The 15,352-nt window shown below is 31.8% G+C and overlaps 2 protein-coding genes across 2 annotated transcripts in view; one reads left to right on the forward strand and one right to left on the reverse strand.

The window, feature by feature from the left end:
• LOC133194682 (uncharacterized) overlaps positions 1 to 2,527 on the reverse strand; it is a 21,378-nt gene extending 18,851 nt beyond the window's left edge. The window contains exon 1 of the mRNA XM_061330586.1: positions 2,469 to 2,527. The gene's annotated coding sequence lies outside the window, so the exon portion shown is untranslated. The remainder of the gene's footprint in view (positions 1 to 2,468) is intronic.
• Positions 1 to 15,352, forward strand: part of LOC133195760 (uncharacterized protein K02A2.6-like) — a 410,189-nt gene that overhangs the window by 73,304 nt on the left and 321,533 nt on the right. The gene's annotated exons all lie outside the window — the stretch shown is intronic.

Here is a 15,352-nt window from a genome sequence, read left to right on the forward strand (position 1 = left end):
TTAACTTCATAATTATTAAAGCCCCCCAAACTCCCAACACCCCAAGAATCCCTGACCCTGGGACAAAAATTTCACAATTTTTGAATAGGCAACATTGTTCTTCATAACCATGCACTTAGTTTATCTGCTACATATAAAATGGGAGAGAAGAAGAATAAAAAAATTTATATATTTTTTACAATATGACCATTAGAGCCTATCCTCACTCCAGACTTGACCCTGGGGTCATGAATCTCATAATTTTGGTAGAGGATTCAATGCATATCACAATCATGCCAACAGATTGACTGCTTAATGTCCAGGAGTAAAGAAGTAAATTTTCAAAGATAGTGCTTATTTTGATGGTTTTAGCCCACCCCCAAAAAGAGGGGGGGAGGGGGGGGGGCAGGAACCATGAAATTCACAATTTTTGTAACCTTTCACCCATTGAGGCTATTTCTTAAATTTTGTGGAAATTGGCTCAGCGGTTGAAGAGAAGAAGCCAAAAATGTTCAAAAGTTTACAAATGACAGATGACAAATGACAAACTAAATGTGAAGACAGATGAACACAGATGGCAAAAGTTCACCTGAATGACTCGGGTGACCTAAAACTGAATGGTTATATATACAAAATTGATACAAATCTGCATTTGATGTCTAAAAATAAAAATATATTCTTTGCTATTATTTGTAATGTTTCTTATTATCTTGATTGTGATTCAATATTAGGAAATAGAAATATTCCCTATTAATAAATTCACCAGTGAGTCATGGTCATTAGTCAAACTGGCAAGTTTTATGTGCATTGGAATGTAATTAAGGCTGAGTATTGCCTAGAGATTTCATATTGTGATATGTTGCAATATATGTAACTGTATTGCAATATGTATTGCAATATTTTCAACAATAATTAAAATGTCCTTTCCTTATTTTGATAACTTCCATTTACATACAAAATGTACAATGTTGCATGTTACAATATTATGTATGGCAAGATGGCAAATGATTCTGACAGCTCATATTTTATTTTTTACTACAGAAATTCTAGTTCAAGCATTTTGATGGCATGTCTGTACTACAAAAACATATTACAAGATTTTTTGGGATTATAGCACAATATACCAGCATATCAATATTATTGCTAAGGCCTAATGTAATGCATTCAATAAAATGAATTTTCAAATGAATTTTGTATGAACAAATCTAAATGAATTTATCATAACAAAAATTAATTTCAAATTAATTGAATCAGTTATAATTAATTTTTGTTTAATTCACTAAAACAAATTTTTTAAGTTTGTTAAATGGAATTTATTAAATTTGTTATAAATTGTAACAATTTAAATTTATTTTAACAAACTGAAACAATGCTATAGTTTATTAATTTTTTCAAAAATATGAAGAATTGTATATCAATTCAAAACTTTTTTTTCAACTGTTTATACGTCCTAAATGAGCTTTTAACTCCCAGGATCTGTACATGTACTTTGTTTTTATTTTCTGTTTGTTATGCCTCTCCCCCACACACAAACACACATACAATTGAAGGGATATATAATTTTTGCCCAATCCATCCTTCTGTCTGTTTGTCTGCAAAAACTTTAACCTTGACCATAACTTTTGGTTGGTTGGATTTATGACTTTCATATTTCAAAAGTACATTCCTTGTGACAAGACCCCTTCTTTGATACCAACATACTTGACCCCCTGACTATGACCTTAAAGTTTGACCAACCTTTGCAAAAAGTTAACAAACTTTACCCTTGCCCATAGCTTTTGAACAATTGGTGCAAAGATTTTCACACATCACATGTGTATTTACTGTGACAAGACCTTTCTTTGGGTATAAATATTTTTGACCTTTTGACTTTGACCGTAGAGTTTGACTCTTAAAAAAACTTTAATCTTGGCCAAAACTTTTGAACAGGAAGTACAAGAACTTTCATGTTTCACCTGCATCTTTCTTAGGGTCTTCTGACCTTGACCTTTCATGCAGTTTGACCTCTTTTTGAAAAAGTTCAATCTTTGCTAAAAGTTTTGAACAGTTAGAGCCAGGGCTTCTGTATTTGACATTGTGTATTTCTTGTGACATGACCTTGCCTTTGGTACCATTAATTTTGACACAATGACCTTAACCTTTGAGTTAGACTTACTTTTAAAAAACTTGATTCTTGGCCATAATTTTTGAACAGCTGGTGCTTGGGCTTGCATATTTCACAGGTATATTCAGAGAGACAAGCTTAAGTTCTTTCTTTAGGTGAGGACATTTTTAATTTCTTGACCTTGGAGTTTGACTTGAATTTGAGAAACTGTAACCTTCGCCAAAACCTGCAATACGGGGGTGTCAGTGTTTCACAAACACATTTTGTTTTCAATTGTTTTCTAATTCTTAGCTTCTACTTGAAAAACATTCTTTCTGCATAAATAGATGTTAGGCCAGTTTCCAACACATTTTAAATTGAAAATAAATATATTGAGAAAACAAACCTTTTTGACTCCTTGTCTTGTTCTTTTGTTATTTTCTTGTTCTCTGACTTAGTCTGTGGCTGTCACTCACTCAATCACTGATCTGTATTCAGTATACTTGCAGAAGCTGAATGTCGATCCCGATTTTCACAGAATAAAAAGTAACATTTGTTCACGTAAGATTTAAAAAAAAAATGAAAATACAAATGCAGTATATATCAAGAACAAATGTCTGCGATTAAACGCGTGATTTATAGTATGTATATAAGTCCTCAGTTTCTTTTCCTCGATTTTATGTGGAAATTTCTATTATCGAAAGACCGGTTGTCCACAGTTTTATTGCAATATTATCATGGTGTACATTAAATGAATTGAACGGGTGGCAGTAAATACAAAATTCACAGTTTGACAACCAGTTGTATTTACTGACATCCGGTAAATTTACTACATGACTGTGCATTCAAATCGTCACATGATAATGTATCAAAGAGAATCAAGGAGAATCCCCCCTCCCCAATAAAAACAGGGTTGTTGAGTTTGGTAAACCCCCTTTTTAATTTTTTTTTTCGGAGACTTCTCTCTGTTTGCTTGTACATTAATTTTTGGCTGTAACCCCCTCCCCACTTTAAAAAACGATGCTTCGTGTCTGGACACCATTTTTATGAAAGTTTATCCTAAAAGTATTGCTTGACTGATCTTTTTTTAGATAGATGATAATATGGATTTTTTTTGATGATTGTAGAATTTATTTTTGCTTTCAAATGAAATACTGAAAATAATGAGTATTAAAGGACTTTTGTTGTTGTTTTTTTTTTCAGTATGTGAAAGGATGGAAAATTGTCAAAGCATCCCCCTCCCCCCAGTACATGTTTGTAGATATTATGTTCAAATGGTTTGGATTTCTATTTCAGTTACAGTCTTACATTACATTACGACAAATTGTTTTCCAACTGTCGCCAACACTAACATTTCTGCCGAGTGTAATGCATGTTTGGTCAAGAGAACCTTTTGAAAACAATAAACTTTTCTATAGAGCGATTATTCTAACAGCAGAAAAGAAACCAATTCAAAAGTACATGTATTTTGTTACAAAACTTTGTTACAAAATAAATCAGAAGTGGTGTTAATCAAATAGGCTTACTAAAAGCGTCAATGTTTCCAAATTCAGCAAGATTAAAGTATAATTATGTCCCACTTCAAATGGCCATTCAGCATGATAAATTTAAGAAAAACAGACTTTTTTAATACTGGTATTCTAGATAATTCTTTTAAAAAATTCACCCTCTCAGCTCAGTAGCTCAGTCGGTAGAGTGCTCGCTCCGTGATCGGAAGGTTGAGTTCGTATCTCGGCCGCGACTGACCTAAGTCGATAAAAAATAAGTAGCAACTGTTCCTTCGCCAAGCGCTCGGCACTTTGAAGTGAAAGTTTGGTGTCCTTCGGATGAGACCTTAAAAACCGAGGCCCCGTGTCACGGCAGGCGTTGGCATGATAAAGATCCTTCACTGCTCAATGCCCCTGAGTGTCATTCTAAATTTGGAGCCCTTCACCGGTATATGGTGACGTCTATGTATGAGTGAAAATTTTGGAATGTGACGTAAAACAAAATACAATCAATCAATCAATCAATTAAAAATTTTCTCATGAACTATGGAGATAACGAATAGTATTCAAGTTCGAAAGTGTGTAGAAACAAAACAAGTCTGGAGCAGAGCGAACATGAACAATTCAGTCTGAAAATAATGACTTAGCAATTTGTATGAAAAAAAAGTGAGCATTCGACTGAATGATAGGCTGTTTAGTATGAAAAGTTCATTGAATCGACCATAGAACTTGCCAAATATTGACTTTAAACAAAATTGTTGCAATTGATAACCTTGGTTCATCAACTTGTTTGTCAATAGTTTGCCTCGTTTAGAAATTAATCTTACGTAGACTGTCGTAGAGTATGCTCATGCTCTTGTGCATCGAATCAGTTAGGTGAAATAAACTCCATATATAGTCTAGTTATGATAAGGTATATTGCTAGATAAATAAGAGCAGTTGACGATAGAAAAGTTAAAGTCATCTCGTTTACCATGAAGTTTTGTTGTAAGGTTAACACTGGCAGTTTTTTTCTCTATAAAGAAATATCGAAACATTAATCAGGTCTGTCAGACTCTGTGGTATCTTTTGTGTTCAGTTCACTGGGATATATCGAGTCGATATATGAATGGGAGTGAACATTGTTGATTGATAATATGTCCTGATATATCTTAATATCGAGCTGAAGGACACAATGAGTTTTTTTTTCTTCATATATAAATTTAAAAAAAAAAAATACTGCTTCATATGAAAACAGAAATAAGTCTGCTAATACCAGGATGCAATTGGTTCTCATGAGAATTTCCACAGAGTGTAGGAAAACATAATCTCCAAAAAATGCATAAATATTGTCAATCAGAAATTTAACTCAAGCATCTTTTTAATACTAACTTCGGAGTACCTGTCTTTACAATCAGAATATTTTTAACAAAAAACTTGGAAAATGACCAGTGACAAGGTAAGAACATTTGAGAGTTCCATTTTTATTGGAAAAATCAACTGTCATCCGACACCATTCATATTCTTTGCAAAAGAAATCGATAAAAGATACAAGATAATGAAAATGTCTTATTGACAGTATATTATTTTACAACCTTTTCAACTTCCAATAAACTTCATAGACAGACAGTATCCAAGCAAAAAAAAACAACAAAAAACAAACAAACAAACAAACAAACAAAAACAAACAAAACAAACAAACAAACAAACAAACAACAAAAAAACAACAAAAAACAAAACAAAACAAAATATTGAAACAGAACAAAACGGATCTCTAAAACTTCAGGGGTTGGTACAGGTGCCACGCAGGCGTAAACATCCCCAGTCGACCGATTACATCCGCCGTATGCTCTTTGTCAAGATCAAATATAATATCCAGTCATGGCAAGCATTGACATAGCTACAACACTGGACAATAAATCTCACTTCAAGAAATTTAATTTGCAGCTCAACCACACTAAGATTTCTTATTTTCCAGTTCAATGAGTCTTTGGAATAAACTACTTGCTGATTCAAAACAATCCCTCTCTTTCGAATTTTAAATCATTTTAGAATTTTAGTTTAGCTATTATACCCTTTTCCCCATTTTTTAACTTTTATGGAAGTAGGCCTTGTGAAGTTGTACATACGGAACTCAGACTTGAATGTACATGTAGTTCTCTGAATCTACAGATGGTTCGTAGAAATCTTTATCTTTTTCCACTTTTTAACAATTTTATTAGAATGCGAAATAGAACTATTCTTACAATATCTCATCCTATAACTATTGATATTACTACGTTATGGTTCACAAAATCTTTCATAAATGGAAATCCAAAATATTTTCCTTATTGTACAGAACTTTCTAGTTGAAGATAAAAAAAAAAAAAAAAAAAAAAAAAAAAAAAAGCAAGCAAACAAACAAACAAACATTTCATATGTAATGATATCTACTATTTTGTCTTATCATTGTTTCAGTTGAAAATTTATAGATATGGTACTGATAATTGTGGTAAAATATATAACTTTAAATGGCAAATTTAATGGTATTTAAAATTTGTTATCTTGAAATCCATGAGGCCGAGAACGCAACTTCGAGATTTCAGATATTTTAGATTCATCGGAGTTAAACCGTTTATGTATCCATTCTAAAATAGTGTTTTAATGTCATTAGATCTGGATATATGTTATATCTGGCTCTTTTCATATGTGATATATTAAATAAAATTAAAAGTTATTTTTAAAGTTTCATGGCGTCTTTTGGTTCTCATCAGCGACCATCTTGCTGATTATAGGTTTCATTATTGAGCAAATTGTCACTCAAAAATGAATTGTGTTGCATTCATGGGCAAATTTTTATTTTATAATTACAAAATCACACCATAAGCCCATATTGGGTGAAATGACATCCGCTAATTATTAGAGTACATTATAAGCTTACGCCATTCAAAAACCAGTAAGAAAAACAATGACATTCACAACTTTTGACTGTCCGTGTAACGTTAATAGGTGCTACTTTTTAGGAGTGGTTGGTATGGTTTTTGTGCACATCTATAATAAGTGGAAAGTGGGTGACCTTTTTTTTCTCTCTATATAAAGCTTTTTATTATCACTATTTTTAAACCTTTGTGTTATTTTCCGCGAGTAGAAAAAATTCTATGATGTATTTATGATAATGATTTCCAATTAATGACCTCAAAGCAACATGGTTTGAACATATTTTCAACAAAAATATTAAATTCTTCAAAATCTTTCTTCAGCTCATGCATTTTTAAAAGATACATCAAACCAGCCTACCTTGTCAAAACAAGTGTAATCAGCGCTAATGAAACAAATATTGACAATTAGTTTTATATTGATATGAAAGGCAATTTTTCACCGAATTAATATATCAAACAAAAGAAAATAACTGACTTTGAAATATTATCTGTATAGTAATGGTTAAACATCTTGATTCGATGTATAACCCAATTTTTTCCTACACAGTCAGATTAAAAGTGGAGTTTCGTAATGTTTTACATAAGGAATGAAAGACAATCAATCAGTAAAGGCTTGTATTTAAATATATAATTTTTTACAAAATCTATTTAATACTTAATCTCTACAAAAATGGAAAAAAATAAATTATTATCAAATTAATATCCTTCTTCCTAAACACGTAAAAAAACAAATAATTTAATATTTCAATGTATAATTCAAAGAAAAATGTATGAAATTGAAATTGATGAAACAAGAATATTAACAGTCTCGTTTAGTGTCATCATTTCGCAAGTTCTATGGTCGATACAACGACCTTGTCAGCAATCTATCGTTAAGTCAAATGATAACGTGCCTTTTTCATTATTTACACACTAAATTATTTACTTTTTTTTTTCGTTTTTTTCCGATCAGGACAAGGAACACAAGGCGGGTGTGACCGGTCGGCAGGGGATGTTCACTCCTCCATGGCATCTGATCCCACCTCTGATATTTTAGAGGTCCGTGTTTGCCCTGCTCCCGATTTTGTATTGTTTTAATGGACTTTGAGCTTAAATACTGTTCGTTATCTCCATGTTTCATTGTGGATGAAAATAATGCACCAACAATTTATTTTCTGTTTCTTTGTCTGAAAATCGGGGATTTTTCCTCTTTTGGAATAGTTTAGATTTTTTTTCCACACGAAACACTTTAAGCTTTCAGTTTCTTATTCAGTAAATGAGGTATCCATCTTCCAGAGATCCTCCTGTATCCGAGGAATTTTATAAGAATTTTATGAACTGCTCCCATTGATATCCCTAATATACAAGCTAAGTCTTTTACTGTATACCTACCCGCTCTCTTTCTACCAATTCTTTGATTTTCAGCACGATTTTTGATAACTGGTTTTGGTCTCCCAGATCATGCTTCATCTTTAATACTTTCTAGTTAATCTTTACATCTTCTCATCCACCTGATTTTTTTTTCTATATGACGGTTGTTTCCATTTATATTGTGTACCTTTTCAAATGCTTTCTTTTGGCAATTTTGTTTTAGTTTAGCACAGTCTTTTACGTCGTTTCATATTTCTTTTGTCGTACTTACTTTCTTTCCCATGATAAAGAATCAAAGTATCACGTGTAGGGTATTTTCGAAACTTCATAAAACTTCAAAACTCAAACCATTCTGTTTCCGCAAACGATGCGTTAGATAAGGAAATCAATCAACCTTACAAGTATGTTTTAAGTTATCAACATTGAATGTTTAATGGAGGAATGGAGAGGCAAAACTTTTTGAATGGTTCATTCTCTCCATAACAATTGGAAATATGTTATACAATCTGTGTCTGGTCAGATGTCGAATTGCTGCAGTTGCCACATTGTTAAACAACTCTTCATTTAAGTATCTTGACATTATATTCAAATATTAGCATTAACCTTCTTTACAATTTTAAAACATTCTGTTTGGGCAGATATTATTTCACAACGGGATCTTTAAATTTTTTTTTTTTATTATGGCACCGACACCTAGAATTCTTTTCCTGCAAAGTGCTAGGTTCACTTTATGCATAAATGGCCCTGTCCTTATATCAATTAATTGACTATCACCCTCTGTCCCATTTCATATATCAAAATAAAGTAAAGACTTAATGCTTTCATTTCCTATAACAAAATTTCTTTTTGAGAATCCAGGTATTGGAAAACAGGCTTTGAGAAAATGCAATGTTCTTGGTTTTTGCAAAAAACATGCGTATTTAACTACCTTCAGCAAAGAATTAAAATATGAGCACAGCCCACGATCCAAAAATTAAAATATGTTTTGTGATCTTCAGAAACAGATCTTTCATTATGTAATTGCATATTTTGGATTAGAGGTTGTGCTCTAAATGAAATATTGGAAAAATACCTCAACTTTTAGCCATTTTTAAGGGAATTTACAGGATATGGGAAAAATGACGCATTTTATGACGTCATAATGCATTGACTAAAGAGAAAATTACGTCATGTTCAATAGATACACGGTCACCAAGGGTCCAAGTTATAAATACTGCATTTTCAACCAAAATTGGGCAGTTTCGATTTTTCAGTAATTCTCAGGGCCAAAAAGGCCCTAAGTGGCTCCTGCTCTTTCATTTAATTATTTTGATTCTTAAATATCTTTGATAATTTCTTCTTAACTTTTAGTTATTTTTCAATATACAAATGTAGCTTTCTTCGAACTTTTGGCATCTTGTTATATATATCTTGATTGATCGTGTCTCAAGATTTCAATTTGCAGCTTCGTACGAATTATCACAGCAAAGGTCTGCCTATTTTCGACTTTAATTGTAACCAATATGTGTGTGATCTTAAATTACTGATACATGTATTTCTTTCATTAAGCGTTACTTAACCTGCTACTTTATCCTCGTGGCATTGCACCTGATATTTATATAACCGATAAGACTAGGGCCCCGTATGAAGTTTTTGAAAAGTGTCTGTCATTTATAAACATTTACTAAATATTCTCAATAACTAGTTATCCTACATGGTGCACAAATATTTACGATATTTTGATTCATTTAATGAATAAATACTCATTTGTTTGAAATTTTTGCTTAATTTTTCGCTCTCCCTCATAGGTTTTCAAGTTTTTAGGTGACGTTCAACATAGAATTAATTTAAGCCACTTTAAGTGAACAATGTTCTAGATGACAGAGAAAACAGAAAATGTTAATTCGTGTGGTTAATCCAAGGGGATCATAGATACAGGAACAGGTAATTTAAACTACGATATATATGTACCATTGCAGATGTTATCGCAAATGCGTACTTCTCGTTAGCTCAAATAGTGAATACTAAACACAGGTATATTCGGCTCTATGCTTGTCATTTTTTCTGATGCAAAACTCACGTGTTTGATAATGATAACTATGCAGTCATCACGTAGAATATAAATGGGCCTGTATTTTTGTTTACAAATTTTGTGTGGCTTCTAAGATGAAATCGTTTGTGAAACGCTTATTCATTTTTTTCGGATGTTTGTAAATCTAACATTCCAGAATCGTGAGACTTAATGTACTAGTGATGATAGCATATAAGTTAGCTACATTATTGTAATGTAAATCATATACGGTACCAATTTTGATGCACCAGATGCGCATTTCGACAAATTATGTCTCTTCAGTGATGTTTATGCTTAAACATTGGAAATCCAAAAATATTTAAATAGATAGTTTTTTGTTTGTTTGTTGTTTAACGTCCCTCTCGAGAATTTTTCTAGAAAGACTTTAAAGAGCTGAAAACAGGTGCCAAAGACTGGAGTCAAATACTTCCAAGGACCAGAGCTATGTATGAGGGAGATAATCCTTAATTTTGAAATAAATTTCTAAATTTTACCACAGCAGTTAAATACATATCCGTATTTTCAAGCTAGTACCGAAGTACTTAGCTTGTCTGGTAGATCAAATATAAAGATAACGAACAGTAATCAAGCTCAAGATCCATAGAAAAAATACAAATCAGGAGCAGAGCAAATATGGACTACCTCTTAAACCATTGGATGTGGGATCAGGTGACATGGAGGAGAAAGCTAATTTTTTTTAACTCCATTAGAAACAACAGTTGTCATAGAATAAAACTTACATTAAATTAGAATTAAATATCTTCCATATAACTTATCTCTGTGTTATTTTCTTCCAATTTCTATGAAAATGGTTAAAATAGTGACGGTTATCAAAAAAAAAAAAAAAAAAAAAAAAAAAAAAAAAAAAAAAAAATCAAACAACCCCCCCCCCCCCCGTAATTTTGATATTTATTTGTGATCCTTTCCTTATTCTTGTATATTCCGTTGAGCGTTTAACAATTATGCTTCCTCTAATTCTGGAAAATTTCATTCAATTATTTGCATCAAATTATTGTCACTATTTGATAGAAATGTATTTTCTTAAAGTTTACACAACATATACATAAACATAAAAGAATTTGAAGCTTCAAATGGATGAATCGATCGTATTATCAAGGACAAGAATGATAACCCCTACAGACGTATATTTTTTATGATATAAAATAATAACGGCATATGACGGAAAGGATTTACTATAACATTCAACACAATTGATTGATAGTTTTTATGCTGTTTTAAATCCCATTCGAACATTCTTCTCTCAGTTAGAGACGTCACCGTATACCGGTGAAGGGCTTCAAAATAAGACTTATACTTGGCATTCAGGGCACAATGCTTCGAAACACAAACAAACACTAAGATAGGCAATTCTTCGAGTGGTGGATAACATATATTTAGAGAGTTTAACCCTTTACAACTATACAGTCTAATTACTTATGAAACATGAAATTCAATTATCATTTAAAACATTTCAAAGAGAAAGATTATTTGGTCAAGAATTTAGCTTAACCGCTGGTTCCCGTTTCTTGTAATATGATTACGACCAACATCAGAATCATTACTTTGATGGCTTGAATGATTAATTTTTAAATGAATCAGCATGTTGCATGGTGTTGCGGAAGGATTTAAAGTTGATCTGTACATAGTACAGCAGATACTTTACACTAATTTTCATAAATACACAATTTACTTTACATAGGATACGTTACATAATATGGATGATTTAAAAGTTTTATCTTTAGAACATAAAAACCGAATCTATTCATATTTTGGTGGACACTAACTGTGCTCCTCCATTAGCCAACATTTATATTTTGTATTCATATAGAAAGCAGAATTATTTTAAAAAACTTCAAGATGATAAGAGGAGAAATCTTGCTGTGGCCTTCAATTCGATAATATCATTATCATATCGACGACGTTAAATAAATTAGCATTAGTGTAATTCATTTATATGTCAAATCAATATAACTCAATGACCTCCCAATAAAAGAAACAACAAAGTCTGTATGATAAACGGGATGGCTGCATTTCCATTGTCAACTTCCTTTATTTATATACTGATATTCCACTATAACATGCATTCAGTGTTTATATCTTCCACAGGAGCATGTTTTGAGTACGATCATTTTTTGTTAAATAAAGGCATGCTATTGACAAATAAGTTGATGTTACTGCATGAGCTTTCTACGACCTCGTTTCAAGAAAGATTTTTGCGCATTCTATTGCTGTCACAGTAACCTTGTTTGTAAATACATCCAAACTTCGGGTAGAATTTTGATTGATATTTTCCCTACCAATCGTTAGGCCATGTTTTATACTGAGTTAGACCTGTCGGCAGGAGAAGCTGTCTTCTCCTAGGCACCTGATTCCACTTTGTGTGTTCCTGGGGTCCATGCTTTTCCTGTTTGTTACGTGTTGTTTACAGGATTATTAGTTTATAATCATCTGTTGCATTGAACTTAGGTAGATAGATTGATTAAAAATCTAAATCTAAATAATAATAATAATAATAATAATAATAATAATAATAATACTGTACTATATGAATATGTTTATTCACCAATCAAGGGCCCTCAGGGGGCATATACAATTATTTCAGAATGATTACATATAAATAATATTAAAGTATATTGTAAAATGAAAGAATATAAATCATATCTTTCATGAGGGTACAAATGAAAGATGTACAATACCACGAGTAGGATACTCATATGAAAATGCAAGATTTGCAACATAATCACAATAGTCTGAAACCGGATCAAAAATATTGAGTAGGAAGAAAACTGAAGGAAGATAAAGAAATTGACAATAATAGCAGTATGCTAATACATGTATATAGTGTGGCTTGAATACAGAGGGCACCAGGGGACGATGCCTCTGCATAGTCAATCTTACTGACACATCTGTACCCTAAGTATTCAAGACACTCATTTAGAATCATTTAGGTGATAGCAAAACTAATAAAATGTATAAAAAAAAAATACTTCACATATAATTATGTACCTACTAAATTCAACCTTTTTTAAAGTGATTATAGGTATTTTACATTCTAGTATAAAATACATAGTTACATACCCACATACATATACACAGTCGTACATACATATGCATTCCTACGTACATTATTATAATGCACATATATTCACAAATATACCATTATATTTAACAGTAAATAAGTAATATTAATACTATTGCTTAGTGTAGAAAAGGTAGCTTGAATACAGAGGGTACCAGGGGACGATGCCTCTGCACAGTCAATTTTACTGGCAAACCCGTACCCTAAGTATTCAAGGCACTCAATCATTTCACTTTTGAAGGATATAGGGGGAAAACACAAGTAACATATAAAATTATGTACTTTACATAGAATAGACCTTAATAAATTTACTAATATTTTATATTCCAGCTTTCAGAATCATTTTACTAACTTGAATTAGTATTTGCACATCCTCATTGGTCATAAGCCAAGTTAACTTATTATCACTGTCCAAGTTGTGAAAATTCTTACAGGATTGGTTTATTAATTCATACAAGACATTTCTTTCATATTTAACATGATTACATGAAAGAAGAAAATGTTTCTCGTCAATAATCATAAAATTAAAATACTGAGCTCAATATTTCATCATGAAAAAATGAGGTTAAAGCTAGATTTAGACTGTTCATAAAAGAACATCAATTTAAACCTGAATACAGAGATGATCATTTCGCTGAGTCGGAAAATGTATCAGGGGTCTAGGAAATGATACTTCATGATGAAAATAACAAGAATTTGAGAGCAAAAAGCACTTATTATTTAAACAAATATTATTTAATTCAAAAGAAGAATACATGTGTAATATTTATATTTCCCCCAAAACCAAGTGATCACTTTTATTGTAGACCTTTAATTGTTTTCTGCTGTCTTGATTCCGAAAGGAATGTGTACCTAAAAATGAAAAAAGTGTTTTTTTTTCTGAAATCATATAGCTGTAATAAATAATCACGGATTACATCAGCGTGAAATTCTTGATATTCTTATCATCTTATTTTTTTATCTATCAAAATATAAAGCATGGTGGTAGAGCATTCACTTCGTGATCGGGAGGCTCATTCTCCATCCCAGCTAAACATAAGACGTAAACATAGGTAATGTTTTTCCTTCGCCAAACGCCTGGTATTAGAAGTGAAAATCACCAGTCTTTCGGATGAGACCTTATAAAATTATATAACTGAGTCCCTTGTCACAGTAGGCCTGTATCACACATTATTATTTTAAGCCTTAGCACCTTAATTTTCAGTTATGCATCAAGTTTCTTGAATAAAAAAATCTTCTTCACAGATGTCTTTTAATTACCTGCCGCTGCTTTGATTATCCGGGTAGGTACTTAGCAATTTCTTTCTAAGGGTAGTATTAGTCCTTCCCCGCTGAGGAATAAAATTAACTTCATCACTTGACTTCATATTTCATTTCTTAGGAAAGTGCTAAACAGGAGATGGTGTGGATAATAAGGGTAATGACGATAAAGGTACAAGCAAAATGTGATTAATTATAATCTTTCTTTAGTGAAACTAATAACAATAATGTCCAACATAACAATAAGGTGTTATATGTGCAGGAAAAGCTGGTGTTGAAGTGGCGGTAGAGAAGGTAAAATACATGTAGGTCATGATAGGTCTTATATATGATTATTAACCACATTTATAGTCCTTGTTTCGCTAATTAAATAATGGTCTATAAAATGACCTCCAAATGACTATATATATTCTTATATAACTACATACAGTGTGTGGTTTCCAGTTCTTGGAAAAAAAAGTTGCAGTCGGTTGAGGAAGAAAAAACTTATCAGTTTCAAGATACTTGGAACCAGATGCCCTCTAGAGTGGTTCTCACACAACATATAGCTAATTATCATATACTAAGTAGTAAATACACCGATTCTACACTGTGACGTCACAATACCCCATATCAAGGACCGGTCCGAAAATCCATATCACGTATAGGACCGGCGTGCAAAAATCCATATCAAACCGGAAGTAACGTTTGTATAAAGATTAAAAGTTAATTTGCTTGATTTTATTTAAATATACATGTAAAATAGTTCTTTAATATCATTTGTGGACTTATTTTTTTTCAATTACCTAAAATTGACTCTATTAAAATTTAAAGTAAAAAGGTCATAAACATGCACGAAACATTCTTCAATGACTTTATGTGAACTCGCATATTAAGTATTTTAAATATATGATAAATAGAATACTACATACTAAAATCCATATCGCGGCTAGGATAAGGCTGTCCGAAGAATGTCACAGTGTACCAGCCGCACTAACTTCTCTGAACTACCTAGATATGACGTCATAATGGCATATGACGTCAAGTCACTGCAAATTTGAGCAGACATGACGGGGAACGTGTCATAAATTTTACATTCCTTTCACGTCACATGTAGAATTTTTTTAAGTTGATGTTTAATTCATGTGTCTGGATTGTTGTTTTAAGGCTGTTATGATGATGAATATT

Source organism: Saccostrea echinata, unplaced genomic scaffold, assembly GCF_033153115.1.
Source record: "Saccostrea echinata isolate AGI-Se365-2 ecotype Australia unplaced genomic scaffold, CSIRO_AGI_Sech_v1 ptg000029l, whole genome shotgun sequence".
Classification (NCBI taxonomy): domain Eukaryota; kingdom Metazoa; phylum Mollusca; class Bivalvia; order Ostreida; family Ostreidae; genus Saccostrea; species Saccostrea echinata.